This window comes from Lissotriton vulgaris, chromosome 11 (genome assembly GCF_964263255.1).
Source record: "Lissotriton vulgaris chromosome 11, aLisVul1.2, whole genome shotgun sequence".
NCBI classification, from domain to species: domain Eukaryota; kingdom Metazoa; phylum Chordata; class Amphibia; order Caudata; family Salamandridae; genus Lissotriton; species Lissotriton vulgaris.
In genome coordinates, this window is record NC_141699.1 from 26,563,323 (window position 1) to 26,579,966 (window position 16,644).

A 16,644-nucleotide genomic window follows, 5' to 3' on the forward strand; every position below is an offset into this window, starting at 1 on the left:
GGGCACGACTCATGATTGTGACTTAGTTGTGTGGTGGATCTTGATGCAGGGCCCGATTCACAGAACTAACTTAAGACAAAATCCTAAACTTACTACCATTTTGGTATTCACAGAAGTTAGGACTCTTAACTTTAGGACTCCTAAATGCCTGCTGTGAATAGCGAAAGTCTTAAAGTTAGGGTTTTTCTCAGTTTAGGAGTAGTAAAGTTAGAACTTTAGGACTCCTAAACTGAGAAAAATCCTAACTTTAAGACTTTCGGTATTCACAGAAGGCAATTAGGGGTCCTAAAGGTAGGACTCCTAACTTTACTACTTAGGACTCCTAACTGCCTTCTGTGAATACCAAAATGGCAGTAAGTTTAGGATTTTGTCTTAAGTTAGTTCTGTGAATCGGGCCCGTAGTCTCTTTCTGGCGTATCCTGGGTACAAGGATCCAGGAGGTTCCTTCTCAGCAGCCACTGGGATGTTCCTGGAAGAGATGAGTTTTCAGCGTCTTTTACAGGTTGAGTGATAGGAGACGCCTGACCTGTGGCGGCCATTGCTGGTGATTTTGGGAATAAAGCATGAGCGGGAACCTCTCCTGGTCTTTTCGTTCCTGTCCTTCTTGGGTTCGCGTTGCATTGGCGTCTTGCAATGGTGAGTTTTACTTTGGGAGGGGAGGGGGTTGTAGGTGATACAGCAGGTCATTGGTTGGAACATGTAGACACATGGGGAAAGATTGACACCCCTCTCTGAACTCCCCGAGGGTATTTTGGGGAGGCGGACAGTGCTGCTTGAATAAGCAGTCGGCAGCGCATTTAGAGCCTTTCGGGAATCATCTGAGTGGGTGAAGATGAGAAAATTACTGGGGAGCTGCAGGCAGGTTTTCTATTCTGTCAAAAGAGCAAATCATATTGTAAGTGGGAGATGGCAAAAAAAGTGACATAATTGGTTAGAGTTGGGAAGCTGGAAGCAGGAGGCGGACTGCAGGTGTGTTCCAGTGTCCCACAAGACCCCTGATGGATTTTGAAAAACATTTACCACAAGAGGGACATTTGCACCCTACACCTTACACAACTGGTGGACATACCCAATATTAGTGAATGGGTAGAGCCACTCCACAAGAGGGTTGTGCCACTACCACCATCTAAAGGCCAAGAGTAAATTCTATGGGGCAGTCAATTCTTCTGTCACTACCAACATCTAAAGGTGAAGAGTAACTTCTATGGGGAAAATAAGAAAAGGAGCAGAGAATCTGGTCATTTTACTGCATGCAATGTTGCAGTTTATGCCCCTTTTCTGCTGCTGGAGTGAAAATCCCAGCAGTAACCTACTCCTGCTGCTGGGTTTTCCTCCTGGTTGTCCTCTGAGCTGGCTGTAAGCACAAGTGTGTGAGTTAGACAGAATGACAGCATGGACCGACGTTTTGTCGTGGTTTGTAGGCATGGTCAAGTGTAATGTTCTCGGTTAACTGCACAAATCTACAGTCAGTGCAAACAACACTATTTAAAAATCATATTTGAGCTCGGACTTCCACTTGCTGCTTAAAAGTTTTTGTTTTTGAACCTTGTCGTTTACAAATCTGTGAGCAGTGATCTGTGAAGCTGTATGTCTCGAGCTCCCACGAAAGGACCTCATGGCCCAGTGCTGGCATGTAATGGTCAATTGTATGTATATAGTGCCATTGAATACGCTGAAGCGCTTTGCAACAAGTAGCATCTACTCCGAAACCCAAGATTGGAGTTAAATAGAAGATGAGCAAGATTTGCTTTCTTTTTCCTCATGAGTGAGTTGTGATACATTCGTTCTCTTTACTTCTTGTGCGTTCAGAAGTGTCTGTGTGGAAACAGATTAGGAAAGAGGGAGCTGTAAGGATTAAAAGGGGAAGTTGGTATTGGGAGGATGGACATGGGCACCTGTTAGTTGGGTGCATTGGATAAAAGCATGTTTGAGAGTTCATAGTAGTCAGAAAGGTTTGGGATGGGCCTGAGAGAGGAGGAATGTGACAACAATTGAGGGGAATATTTTATTTTAACAAATTATACATGCAGATGCAAGTAGGACACTTAGTCATATTTTTACTAGCAGCTATAACCCCCTCTATATATATGCACATATGTAAACCGAAGCCGCATTATTTACATGTCTGATATACACATGTATCTTGTAGCAAAGTATACAGTTCTTTCCCCTTAAATGAATGTATCTGCTTGTAACAGGAAGCTTTGAGAACCACCTCATCTCCATACCCTGAGAAGCATGGTTTGTTCTGCTCTGCATAGCACCCCTGCGTGTGTTCCTACATTGCATAAAGTAGTTCCTAAGTATGCAATAGAGATTGGTGGAGGACTGAAATGCATCCTACACAGTTTGCATCCGCCTTATGATTTGGATTTTGGAGTGTTTGACCTAAATACTGCCTGCGAGCAGGGAGAATGGGGCTTCCTGAGTATAAATACATGAAAAGCCTGCGGCGAAGGCGCGGTTCCTCATCAACCTCTCTCGCCACTCCCAACAAACCCTAGCAGATTCCAGAGCTTTGAATAGACGCCTTTGCACGCACCATGGGGTTCTCAGACCCCAAAAAACTGACGCCTCAGGGGCGGTATCCTCCCACCGATTGCAAGACCCCTTTTTGGGGTTCCGTTAACGGTTCAAATTGCCGGGACCCTCTTTATGCTTAAACCTCCGCCTGGAAATATCATGTCCCCACACCGCCTTACCCCAGTGTGACACTACAAGAACCCCAACCATTAGAAGTAGAAGATTTGGAGGTTTCTGCTCTAGGTTCAATAGCTGGTGAGTTGGCTGGTGTTTTGCGTCATGTCCACGTTTGCTTGTAGACCACACCTGACCAAGCCCGGAATTGTTTTGTCCAAAGAACCTGTACCTAACAGCGGCTGGGATGGTTCAGAAAGGAGGTTGAAATCTTTTAGCTCCATACTTTGCATGCACGTTCTGTGATTTCCCCAAAATTCGCCATGTACCCCAAGTTCATTCTGCTCAAGTAGTGAAACCTATGGCCCCCACTCGAGCATGCATATCAGCTGTGAAAAAGATTGTTTCAGTGTTTACGGATACAAAGTATGCCTTTGGAGTGAACCACGCCTTCTCGGCTCCTATGGATACAGGGAGGCGTTTTCACTTCAGGGCCCCACATAAATAATGCTGTACGCGATAGGGTGAATATTTGATAGTATTTTATTGTAAAATGTATGCAGTGCTTACTACGCCTATGTGGGGTGCTGAAGTGCTTGTCTATATTGGTGGCACACTACACCCTGTGGAGTGTGTGGTTGGAACTGAGTTGTCTTCATTTTTGATGCTGTGTGGGAAGGGTTTCAATATCGTACATGATGACCACCGAGGTCTAGTTGCTTGCTATGGAACGCATCGCTTAGCAGTGTGATGGACGAAGTGTGAGAGACAAGCACGCAGTGTATGGCTTTCAGTAAACTGGCAGCTTGGAGCAGCGCTGCAGGCCCTGTATGGTGTGTCTTACGTTCATTGTCTTCTCAGCTGGTAGCTGCACTGGGTTGTCCATCCTGAGATATCTTATATACAAGTGATGGTCCTGAGCATGCACCACTTTGGTGAAATGGTGGAGAGATCTGCCAGGATGGACTTTAATATCATCCGATATCTGATTGCCATTGTGAGATGTCAAGAATCGGTCGCAGTATGCAGCTTGTTTGGACCTGTAGTGTTGGACTAAGTCAAAATCCCCGCTGGCCAGTGGCATGCGCCAGATCTCTTCAGTTATTCCACACCTGTTCAGTTTGCGACGGGTGGTTTACTGCTGTGGACTGGGGTAGTACAGGGCCATGAACTGGACCAGCAGCAGTTCCGTCTTATGTGAGCATAAGACTCAGAAGCAGAACAAGAGAATTATTGTGCAGCCTGTGGGAATTACAATCAATTGCCTAACTGACGATCGCCGGACAGGGACTCTTGAATTTTACACCAAGTTGCCTTTCCCATCACCACCATTCACTTTGTTGGTCAATAACGGAGCAATTCGGTCTCTGCTATCATTTGTTTCCTATTGGACTTCGGCCTAGTGTCATCCTTGATCGTGGCCACTTCGGCCGGAGTAGTCTTCGATTCTCTGACAGAACATCGAGGATACAAATATTGCGTGGACAGACTATCATGTCAAAAATATTGAGGACCAAAATATTGAGAAGGTAAGTGCAACAAGGTCATGGCTCACTAATCACCAGAGAGAGTATTCTTGCACTTGGGCAAGGAGCATAGGTGTGTGGTCCCAAAGTGCTTGTATAAAAAGCCAGGTCTTCAGCTTCTTGCCAACCTCAAGAGGTGAGGAGGAGGCTCTGATGTGTTGAGGTAGGTCGTTCCATGACTTGGGTGCGTTGTAGGAGAATGAGTGACCTCCAGTTTTGCATTTGCGGATGCAGGGAGTGTGTGTGAGTGAGGCAGAGTATAAGTCTCTGGTGGGTTGATGAAAGTGTATGTGACTTCAGTTACTCTGGTCCTGTGTTGTGTAGGGCTTTGTATGTGTGTGTGAGAAGTTTGAATTGGCCTTGCTAATGAATAAAAAGCCTGGGGAGCTTCCTGAGGTGTGGTGCGATTTGGTTGCCGTGTGGGAGGTCGAATATGAGTTTTGCTATGTTCGGGGTGGTCTGTAGACTGTGTAGTTGTTTGGAGATTCTGGTTTAGAGAGTTTTGCAATAGTCCAGCCTGCTGGGGATGAGTGCTTATGTGATGGTCCATCTGGTGTTCTGAACCAATCTTTTCAAGATCTTTTGCAACATGCGATGGATGTGGAAGTCGGAGGTGCCCACTGCATTGATCTGAGCCATCGTGCTGAGCCTGTCAACTAGGATGATCACTAGATTTCTTGCATGATCTGTGGGTGTTGGTCTTACCTCCAACAGCCACCAGGTGGAGTCCCATGAGGAGGTCTTGTTGCCGAAGACCAGTACTTCTATCTCCAGCTTGTCAGAGTTGAGCTTCAAGCAGTCGGTTCGCATCCAGTCTGCCACCATAGTCATGCAGTTGGTGAAGTTGGTTCTGATGGTTTTTGTCATGCCCGTCAGGAAGAGGATGAGTTGGGTGTCATCAGCATAGGAGATGACGGTGATAGCTTATGATCACATGATGTAGGCAAGCAGTGTCACGTATATGCTGAAAAGGGTGGGTCTGAGGGACGATCCCTGTAGGACACCACATATCAGTTGTGTGTTGTTTCGGTGCTGTGGTTCTTTCTGAACCCTGAGTGTGTGTCGTCTAGAAGATGGTTACATTCGAGGTGGGTTGTGAGTTGACTGTTGATGGCCTTCTCAATCACTTGGACTATATAGGGAACAGGGAGATGGTTTGGAATTTGCTCAGTTGATTCGGGTTGGCTTTGGGCTTCTTGAGGGGGGTGTTGATTTCTGGAAGTTTCCCTGTATCAGGAAAAGTGCCGGATGTGATGGAGGTGTTGATGATGTGGGTCGAGGTGGTGCTGATTGGTGATGTTCCCAAGTTGCAGATATATTGTGGCTAGTGGATGGTCCTCATGAGTACTGCTGTGTCGTTTCTGGTGATGGTTGCCCATTCAGTCAGATTGCCGCCCTGGTTGATGGTGAGTAGGTAGGTGGTGGGTAAGTATAGATAACTGTTCTTAACTCCACATCTACAAACCCTGAATATATATACATTTATATATCATCAAAGTACATATCTGTGGAGTTAAGTATAGTTTGAGTTTGCTTACCCATAGAAACTGACCTTCTCAATGTATTTGTCCCTAATATTCTTGACACAATATTTTGTGGACACAATATTTCTTCTCCGATATTTTGTGCAAAGCACCTGGTCTTCAGCTGATCACATAAACCTGTGGTTTAGTGGTATGCATATGAACCGTAGTGGTATACTACTCTAGCCAACTTCCCTTTTCTAACTTATACCTTGTCACTTCCCATAACATTCTAAATGTGAACTCTACAGACACCGGAACTGAGCGTGAAGTTTAGTGTTGAGGTGAAAGATGAGTCGTCAACAATCACCTGAGAGATGGGGCTGCCTCAATCCTTCTTAGCCACTGAGATTTCCTTTGGGTACCATTCCCTTCCCTCCATCTGTGGTGTGTGCGGCTGGAGAAGCAGACCAGCCATATGCAACCACAAATCATTGTTTCCCATTGTTTAGATTAAATCACACATTTCCACCCATTTCCTGTTGTCTTGTTAATGTAGGATGGCCACCAAGTTAAATTTCTGTCTGAAAAGGTCAACTGAATGTGGCTCAAACTGTGAAGTGCCTGTGTTCAGTTCAGTCCACTGTAATGCTCTGTAATGTAATGTAAGGTGGATCTGTAGAGCGCTGCTTCTCACCCGTGAGGGTATCCAGGCGCAGTGTATGTGATTTTAGGAGAGTGGCGAAGCCGGGCCTGAGTACAGTCAGTCTTGATGGCGCTGCAAGAAGATTAATTGAATAGCCAGATCTTCAGCTTTTTGCAGAATTCAAGAAGAGAGGAGCACGCCCTTATGTGTGGGAAGAGCTTGTTATAGGATTTGCCTGCTGTAGGAGAATGATTGGCCTCCCGCTGTTCCTCTGTGACTGTGGGGTGTGCGTGCGAGTGAGAGTGATGCTGACCGAGTTGTCTGGTAGGTTGCTCGAAGTGAAGCCGACGATGGAGGTGTGTGGGTCCCGTGCTGTGCAGTGACTTGAATGTGCGTGTGAGAAGTTTGAACTGGCAGCGCTTCTGGATGGGGAGCCAATAGTGCTCGCTCAGGAGTGGTCTAGCATGGCTTCGGCACAGGAGGTAAAGGACAAATCTGCAAGTGGCATTTTGGATGGTTTGAAGTCTGTGAAGAAGATGGGTTGTGATGCCAGCGTAGAGTGTGTTGCTGTAGTCCAATATGCTTGTGGCCAGAGCCACTCTGTTAGTTCAACGCTCCTTTCCCTCACTGTCTTTGTGGTAACAACATTTCCCTCCCACTTTGTAGAGTCCTGTTGGCCAATTCAACTTACTTTACCGACTTTGGCACTTATTTAGAGTTTGGGGGGCCGGATTCTCTTTCAGATACAAGGCATGTGTCCCGGCTGCCATATTACAAGGGCATTTCAGCACATGAAACTTGTAATACGCAGAGAGGATTATCCTTCATGTGTGATGGAGTATCCTGTCTGCCAAACTTCAAATAAGTTATTCCAAACAATTCTATCTCTCTTATTAAGATGAGACCAACAATCAATGTTAACTTAATTCCAAACCAAAAAGAAAAACTCATATGTTCTATTTTCGCAATATGATTTTATAGTAAATTATTGGAAGATTGTGTGATCAATTTAAACACATATATATATATATATATATATACATACACACACACACACACACAGATAAACCATATATAATACCAATTGAATTATGGCGTGAAGTGAACACAAAAAATTACATATATATTTACATATCATAACACATTATGTACATGACACATGAACATATATAACAAAAACAAATAGATACAGTGTGCAGTTCTTGTAGAGAAAGTATCAACCCAGTATGTGCTTTCTCCTACTATTTTGCAAATTATTCTGGGTGAGCATTTACACTTGATATTAAAGCGTTGACGTTTCGACCCCTGGGTTTAATGGCGATATTCTACTCGTCTATATGGGGTCTTCTTCAGGACTTGATAATAGATCTGTGTGTAGCCTATTTTAGAAAAAATCAAATGATTGTACTTTAGTGTATGGTAAGGTTTGGACAAAAAGCAGTCAAATAGGGGAGAGACCACAAGTCTCTGCTCACCTTGAATGGTTCCACCCTAATATATAATTAGCACGGCAGTTTGTCCTCCTTCAAGGACTCATGTAAGGACGGGAGACCTGATGGTGATCTATGCCTTCAGGTCACTGGTTAAGAATTATTCTGTGGTAAAGCTTTCCTGTGTTAAACAATAGGATAATGGCTATTAGCAATTGAATAGTCTGTTAATACTAAAGGCAGAAACAGCAATTATCAAAAGTCTGGGAAGTAAAGAATACTCACTAACAGGGCCGGACTGGCCATAGCGGGCACCGGGCGTTTCCCCGGTAGGCCGCATGGGTGGGGGCCGGTTTTGGGCCCTTGGGGGCCGTTTTTGTTACCGGGGGTCGGCAAATATCGCCCCCCTGTAACAAAATCGGCCGAAACCGGCATTTGCAAACTGCTCAGCTGCACTCCCCCTCACCCCAGGGGGGGTCAGCTGAGCAGTTGCTAGAGCTGGTTTCTGTTACCAGTCCGGCCCTGCTCACTAACCTCTGGCGTGTAGCGCACGAGGTCCTATGAATGCATATCCTTAGACTTCAATGAATGGCCTGTTGGGGCCTTCCACCTCCAAAACCAAATTTGACTATAGTATCATAGGCAGATTAATTACCTTTAGATACTTAAGTATCTATTCCTGAAGAAGACCCCATACAGACGAGTAGAATATCGCCAGTGAACCCAGGGGTCAAAACCTCGCCGCTTTAATATCAAGTGTATATAATCACCCAGAATAATTTGTAAAATAGTAGGAGAAAGCACAAGAACTGCACACTGTATCTATGTGTTTTTGTAATATGTTCATGTGTCATGTACATGATGTGTTGTGATATGTAAATATATATGTAATTTTTTATGTTCACTTCACGCCATTGATTCAATTGTTATTATACATGGTTTATCTGTGTGTGTGTATGTGTATATGTATGTATGTATATATATATATATATATATATATATATATATATATATATATATATATATATATATATATATATATATATATATATATATATATATATATTCACTAAAAAAAACGTAGGTTTCACACCAGTTATAGTTAGCTGGAAATTTTACTGACATAAAACCATTGAAATTCCATGTTATAGTTAGTTGGACTCACTATAACTTGCGCGTGTAATGCACTGCTGATGACGTCACATATTACATCACTCATGACATGGTCAGTGACATCACTGATGACATCACTGATGACACCATCCAGTGAATGTGTGTCTTTCTGAAAAATAAATATTAGTGAGTAATGTTTAAATATTTAAATATATGTATTAGTGTTTCACTTTGTGTATAAGTGGCTGCATGGGTTGGTGAGTGTTGGACTTGGCCCGCAGGGCAGGTTCACCCCTAGACTTTTTGCCTTATTTGTGACCCTGTGTTAGTGATTTTTGGGTCTCTGCGCACTTTCCCCTGAGTCCCAGAGTGAAAGTGCGTGCGTGTAGTATGGCTGGCCTGCCCTCCCATAGGAATGCATGGGGAATTTGTGTGTCCCTAGTAGTTCCTGATGCGTGGGGAGTGCAGGCTCGAGTTTGGTATGCCTGAACTCGTGAGAGCGAATGCTGCAAGATGGTGTCTGCGGCATGTATGTGTCTAGTTGGGAAGTGCTACTTCTGGACATTGAGATATGTGTACAGTGAGGGTGCTGGAGCGTGATTGGCTGGAGCTGGCTGGCATGCCAGGCTCCAGGAAGTCTGGATGGGTCTGCCCGGTGGTGAGTGGGAGATTAGCATGAGTGATGTGTGGGAGGAGTGTACCTGGGTCCTGGATGGGCTGGGTTTTCCCCACACAATGCTGGCTCCGCCCCCCTGTGGTGTGTCTAATGACCCTAGCCTCCCCAGTGAAAGGAATGGGTGGTTGGGCCATCAAGAGTGCTCCAGAACCAGCTGCGACTGGTTTTTCCCCCACCCTGCACATTGTAACAAAGGAATTTACAGTATAAGAAGGGGCTGTGTCCCCACTGAAATTGTTCTACTTTGGAATCCTGCCAGAGGGGGCTTTTGCCGCTGCTGGGGCCAGAAGGACCGCCACTTGGGGAGTCTCCCTGCCTGGAGACCCAGTGTGCTGGCTCTGGCCCAGTCTTGCCCCCCCTGCCTGCCTCCAGCCCTGCTGGAGCCCTGTCCTGTCCCCCAGTGCTGGGGAGCACTGAGGACTTCTTTCCTGCAGCCTGAGAGCGCTGCTCTCTGCCCTTCAGCGCTGGGAGCGCGGACATCGCCTGCCTAGCGCTTGGAGAGCGCTGGATTTCACCCCTAGCGCTTGGAGAGCGCTTTTGTCTGCTGTTTAGCGCTTACGAGCGCTTTATGGTGCCTGCAGCGCTTGGGAGCGCTGTGGTCTGCAGAGGCCGGTGCCCACCCGGCCTCCGATCGCCCCGTGTGGCGAGTTGACGGCGCGGGTGCCACCCCGCTTATTGCCGTAGTGTTTTGCCCGATTGACTGATCCACGAGGGAGCCCACTCCTCGGATTATCTGGTAAGCCGCCTGCCTGCCTAGAAACGGGCTGCCGCGCTGCCCGCGACGACCCGGAAGTGGTGAGGCGGCCGACCAATCACTGTGCGGCCCCGGAGAGGCCGACCGGAAGTCCCGCCCCGCTGCCGCAACCCGGAAGTCAGGCAGGACGGGGGCAGGACGAGAAGCAACCGGCCGAGAAGTGCCCCGGGACCAGCGGGAGAGACCCGCCGCCGCTGGAGAGCCCATCGCTAGACCGGTGAGTGCCGGTGCCTGCAGAGGAGGGGGGGGAGCGTCGGGACACATTGCCGGTGTCCGCCCGCCCCCTCTCGGAAGCGCGACCTCGCGCCTGTGTGTTTTGAGCCTGAGGGCTCGGGGGCATTGTGTATTGAAGAGCCCATAGAGGCTCCAACGTCCAGCATTCCTTGTTTGGCGAGCCAGAGAGGCTCGTGGGCGCATCTACTAAGAGCCCAGAGAGGCTCTTGAGGAGCATTTGTCCTGACCCCGGGTCCCCAGAGAGAGGGACCCCACAGCCCAGCGAGGCTGCACCATTGGCTTGGAGTCCAGTGAGGCTCCAGCCTGCCTTTTGCTTTGCGAGCCCTGAGAGGCTCGAGTGCCCCCCCTTGTCTGAGAGCCTGAGAGAGGCTCCGCAGTGCCACAGTGGTGGTTCTTTGAGCCCAGAGAGGCTCCAACTTTGCGCTAACTTTCCCTGCTCCAGTTGCCCAGCACTTAGTGGGCAACTGCCACGTTTAGGCCCTGACATTGGGACACCGGGACAGTCACAGGTGGTGACTTGTGAGTATGGGGTAATGGTTATTGATTCTGCACCTCTGAATGTATTGCTTATGCGTCATGTGCCTTTACACCTCTGAATGTTGATACATCATGTGTTTTATCCTTGCACCCCTATAGGTATTGTGACATGTAGGTGGTTGTTTTCTCCCTAGTACAGGTGGTGCTAGAGAGGTCCTGCTACCAGTGATTACTGGTTGTATGCTCTACTGTTATATTTTTGTGCTACAGTAATTATTTCTAAAAGTGCTGATACCCTTGACAGTGGTCCAAGTGGCCCTGTCCTGTACAAATATCCCTTGTAAATTCCGCCCGTGCCTGTTGGCACAGTGTAACAAGATGTGTGTTTTATCTGATGTATATTTGTTATAATACAAAGGCTATTTTTTTACATAACCTGGTGTGGAGTGGTTCTTTGGGTGGGCCTTGGGTGTTGTTGCTGGGGTGCGTGCGCAAATACTTAACTTACATCGCCTCCAAGTTTAGCCTTGACTGCTCGCGCCACGTTACCTAGAGGGCGAGTGAGGGGTTATCTTGGCGTGTAACTCCCTTGCCCTGACACTTAGAAGTGGCGATCCCTGACTGACCTCGACGCGAGTCTTGGCCGGCCAGGGTCCCGGTTCTAACATTGGCGGCAAGCGGTGAGGATAAGAATTTGTGTTTGCGTTGTACCACAGTAGCAACTGGCCACTACAAAGCTCTGCATTTTAGATGACCACATTTTTGGGGATTATTGTGTTTTGGTGAAGTTCCATTATTGCTTCTCCTGAAGAGTGTAATTTGATAATTGTGTTCAGTACATTTGTCCCCCGCCCTGCTTCCAGAGTTTGGTACCTGTGTCACGTGTGGTCAGGTTGAGAAGTCAGGGGTGGTAGAAACTGCCTTACCGATCCGAGGGGAGGGTGTGTGTGGATGAATGGTGTGTTTTCCTGGACGCATGAGTGAGTTCTTTTTTTAAGGAGAGTGTTGAAATTTTGGAATTGTGTACTTCTACTTCAGATTGCTAGTTCCCTTGTGTTGCACGTGTTTGTGAGCATCCTGTCAAGATGGAATCTCCTTTTAACCTTTGTGGCCTGTTTAAGTACAGTGTGCATGAGTTGGTACGGTTATGTAAGGAGAGAGACATCCCAGTGAGTGAGTCAGACACCCAGTCCAAGCTTAGGGATAACATGATCCTGTGGCAGAAGAGTGACTGGGAGCGTGAGCACAGTGAGAGGGAGAGGGCCCGGACCGCACACCATGAGGGTGGTGGGTCTGAGGGGAGCCCTGAAGAGTCTGATGTGGAGAGTGAGTTTGACAGTGGATGGGCGCCAGCAGAGAGCGAGTACCCCCTAGAAAGGGAGTCCCTTGCTGGGTCCCGTGTCAGAGATAGCACCCCATCCCTTTCCCTGTCCCCAGAGGAGTGGGTGGATAGGAGAGAAGAGAGGGAGCACCAGCTGGCCATGGAGAAGCTCAGGTTAGAGTATGCCTGGAAGGTGGCGCAGCTGGGTGTGAATGAGCGGACTGCAGAGGCTGAGAGGGCCTTGGCCAGGGAGAAGATAGCCCTAGAGTGTAGGTTATCCCCTGACCGCAGTCTTAATTTTCTGGATCCCCCAGGGAGGGTGGAGTCCAGTGGTGGCAGCTATGTAGAACCCAGTGCGAGCAGTCCCACTCCCAGTTCCCCCAGTCTGGTACCTGTTTCCCCAGAGGAGGAGTTAAGGTTGAAATTCAGGGGCAGTAGGAAGCTGCCTCACCAGTCGTGGGAGGAGTTTGAGGATGAATGTTGTGGGACACTGTTTGATTGGGTAACACGGAAGATGATTTTGATGTCTTGTTTGATCTGATTGTCAAGGAGCACCTGCTCAGTTGTTGTTCTCCAGGGTTGCGCACACACCTATTGGGGTGTGGATTGTCTGAGGCATGTGAGCTTGCTGACGAAGCGGACCGCTGGGAGAGTGCGAGAGGTTCTGTACAGTCACTAGAGAGTGAGTCCAACAGCAGTGGTACAGGGAGCTTCCAGCCCAGCGTGGTGGAAGAGGCTCAGTGTAGCCCAGCTAGGTCCCAGTATAGTGGGAAGGGTGAAGGGGCTGACTGCCTGGCTCAGTGGAGCAGGAGTCAGGGGGTGGCTGAGAGCACCCCGAGGCCCGAAGCCCTGTCTCAGAACTTGGGTGGTTTCTTGAGGGAACACCAGGTTGGGGACCTAGGCTGTCCTGTTAGTACACTTGAGGAGGATCTCCTAGTGTCTAGGGAACCTGGAGTGTCTGTAACTAGAACTCCAGGGGTTCCAGTGTCCGGCAGTGTCGCTCCAGTTGGGAGGGCACAGAAGTCCGAAGCGAGGAGTGATTGGGGGACGAGTTTCCCAGTGGATGCCCCAGTGGACCAGAGACTAGCCAGTTGGGCTAGGTCTTGGGTGGACCCGGGTGGCGCCACTTCTGGTCTGGGGGATCTTTGCGCCCTGTCAGGTGGACAGGAGGCGGGAGATCTGCGCCAGACAGACAGTCACACGACACATGGGTCATGTGTCAGCCTCAGGGGGATTGCGTGTGAGTCCCCAGAAGTCCTGGAGTGCCAGGCAATTATTCCACCAAAGGTTTTAGACCGGAGGTTGGGAGGCCAGGTGCAAGTTCGGCCTGACCTGAAGGGTAGGACGACTGTAAGCAGTGTCCTGACCGGTTCTTCCAGGGGAACTTCTCCAGTTGGGAGAGGGCAGACCTCTGGAAGGGGGTGCAGAGGGTGGGAAAGCCCACCTCTGACCCCGGCGCAACCTGAGGGGTTAAACCCTGGGTTGGAGTGGCGTTGTAAGGGTACCCCTCGCCGGAGGAGGAGGAACCCTAGGAGAAGAGGTAAGGGGAGGAGAGCCTTCCCTGCGACTCCTGGTCCACCTAAGGTTGTAGACCCTAGGCTGGAGAACCAGTGGCAGTCTAGTCCTGTCTTGCAGACAGGGAGAGTGGAGAATGGATACTATGTGCCAGGGGTTACTACCCCCCGCTCTGCGAATTGGCAAGGACCGGTGGCACCTGGGTGGCCCAGGGCCTGGTCCTGGCCGCGGACAGCTGAGGAGTACCAGTGGGGTAGCCCAGTTGGTCCTTACAGTAGCTTTAGAAGGAACCCTAGGGGTTCACTGTGGCATAGAACAGGAGGGTGTCCCGGCAGTGGCGGGCCTGCATCCGTGTTCTATCGCCCCAAGCAGGGAAGTCCATCACGGTGGTGATTGTTCTCCCCTGCGTTTTGGCTGGAAGGGGGTTGTGTTGGACTTGGCCCGCAGGGCAGGTTCACCCCTAGACTTTTTGCCTTATTTGTGACCCTGTGTTAGTGATTTTTGGGTCTCTGCGCACTTTCCCCTGAGTCCCAGAGTGAAAGTGCGTGCGTGTAGTATGGCTGGCCTGCCCTCCCATAGGAATGCATGGGGAATGTGTGTGTCCCTAGTAGTTCCTGATGCGTGGGGAGTGCAGGCTCGAGTTTGGTATGCCTGAACTCGTGAGAGCGAATGCTGCAAGATGGTGTCTGCGGCATGTATGTGTCTAGTTGGGAAGTGCTACTTCTGGACATTGAGATATGTGTACAGTGAGGGTGCTGGAGCGTGATTGGCTGGAGCTGGCTGGCATGCCAGGCTCCAGGAAGTCTGGATGGGTCTGCCCGGTGGTGAGTGGGAGATTAGCATGAGTGATGTGTGGGAGGAGTGTACCTGGGTCCTGGATGGGCTGGGTTTTCCCCACACAATGCTGGCTCCGCCCCCCTGTGGTGTGTCTAATGACCCTAGCCTCCCCAGTGAAAGGAATGGGTGGTTGGGCCATCAAGAGTGCTCCAGAACCAGCTGCGACTGGTTTTTCCCCCACCCTGCACATTGTAACAAAGGAATTTACAGTATAAGAAGGGGCTGTGTCCCCACTGAAATTGTTCTACTTTGGAATCCTGCCAGAGGGGGCTTTTGCCGCTGCTGGGGCCAGAAGGACCGCCACTTGGGGAGTCTCCCTGCCTGGAGACCCAGTGTGCTGGCTCTGGCCCAGCCTTGCCCCCCCTGCCTGCCTCCAGCCCTGCTGGAGCCCTGTCCTGTCCCCCAGTGCTGGGGAGCACTGAGGACTTCTTTCCTGCAGCCTGAGAGCGCTGCTCTCTGCCCTTCAGCGCTGGGAGCGCGGACATCGCCTGCCTAGCGCTTGGAGAGCGCTGGATTTCACACCTAGCGCTTGGAGAGCGCTTTTGTCTGCTGTTTAGCGCTTACGAGCGCTTTATGGTGCCTGCAGCGCTTGGGAGCGCTGTGGTCTGCAGAGGCCGGTGCCCACCCGGCCTCCGATCGCCCCGTGTGGCGAGTTGACGGCGCGGGTGCCACCCCGCTTATTGCCGTAGTGTTTTGCCCGATTGACTGATCCACGAGGGAGCCCACTCCTCGGATCATCTGGAAAGCCGCCTGCCTGCCTAGAAACGGGCTGCCGCGCTGCCCGCGACGACCCGGAAGTGGTGAGGCGGCCGACCAATCACTGTGCGGCCCCGGAGAGGCCGACCGGAAGTCCCGCCCCGCTGCCGCAACCCGGAAGTCAGGCAGGACGGGGGCAGGACGAGAAGCAACCGGCCGAGAAGCGCCCCGGGACCAGCGGGAGAGACCCGCCGCCGCTGGAGAGCCCAGCGCTAGACCGGTGAGTGCCGGTGCCTGCAGAGGAGGGGGGGGAGCGTCGGGACACATTGCTGGTGTCCGCCCGCCCCCTCTCGGAAGCGCGACCTCGCGCCTGTGTGTTTTGAGCCTGAGGGCTCGGGGGCATTGTGTATTGAAGAGCCCAGAGAGGCTCCAACGTCCAGCATTCCTTGTTTGGCGAGCCAGAGAGGCTCGTGGGCGCATCTACTAAGAGCCCAGAGAGGCTCTTGAGGAGCATTTGTCCTGACCCCGGGTCCCCAGAGAGAGGGACCCCACAGCCCAGCGAGGCTGCACCATTGGCTTGGAGTCCAGTGAGGCTCCAGCCTGCCTTTTGCTTTGCGAGCCCTGAGAGGCTCGAGTGCCCCCCCTTGTCTGAGAGCCTGAGAGAGGCTCCGCAGTGCCACAGTGGTGGTTCTTTGAGCCCAGAGAGGCTCCAACTTTGCGCTAACTTTCCCTGCTCCAGTTGCCCAGCACTTAGTGGGCAACTGCCACGTTTAGGCCCTGACATTGGGACACCGGGACAGTCACAGGTGGTGACTTGTGAGTATGGGGTAATGGTTATTGATTCTGCACCTCTGAATGTATTGCTTATGCGTCATGTGCCTTTACACCTCTGAATGTTGATACATCATGTGTTTTATCCTTGCACCCCTATAGGTATTGTGACATGTAGGTGGTTGTTTTCTCCCTAGTACAGGTGGTGCTAGAGAGGTCCTGCTACCAGTGATTACTGGTTGTATGCTCTACTGTTATATTTTTGTGCTACAGTAATTATTTCTAAAAGTGCTGATACCCTTGACAGTGGTCCAAGTGGCCCTGTCCTGTACAAATATCCCTTGTAAATTCCGCCCGTGCCTGTTGGCACAGTGTAACAAGATGTGTGTTTTATCTGATGTATATTTGTTATAATACAAAGGCTATTTTTTTACATAACCTGGTGTGGAGTGGTTCTTTGTGGTGGGCCTTGGGTGTTGTTGCTGGGGTGCGTGCGCAAATACTTAACTTACATCGCCTCCAAGTTTAGCCTTGACTGCTCGCGCCAC

The 16,644-nt window shown here is 49.9% G+C and overlaps 1 protein-coding gene across 7 annotated transcripts in view; it reads left to right on the forward strand.

The window, feature by feature from the left end:
* The window catches only part of RIMBP2 (RIMS binding protein 2), a 1,349,166-nt gene that overhangs the window by 789,735 nt on the left and 542,787 nt on the right, over positions 1 to 16,644 (forward strand). The gene's annotated exons all lie outside the window — the stretch shown is intronic.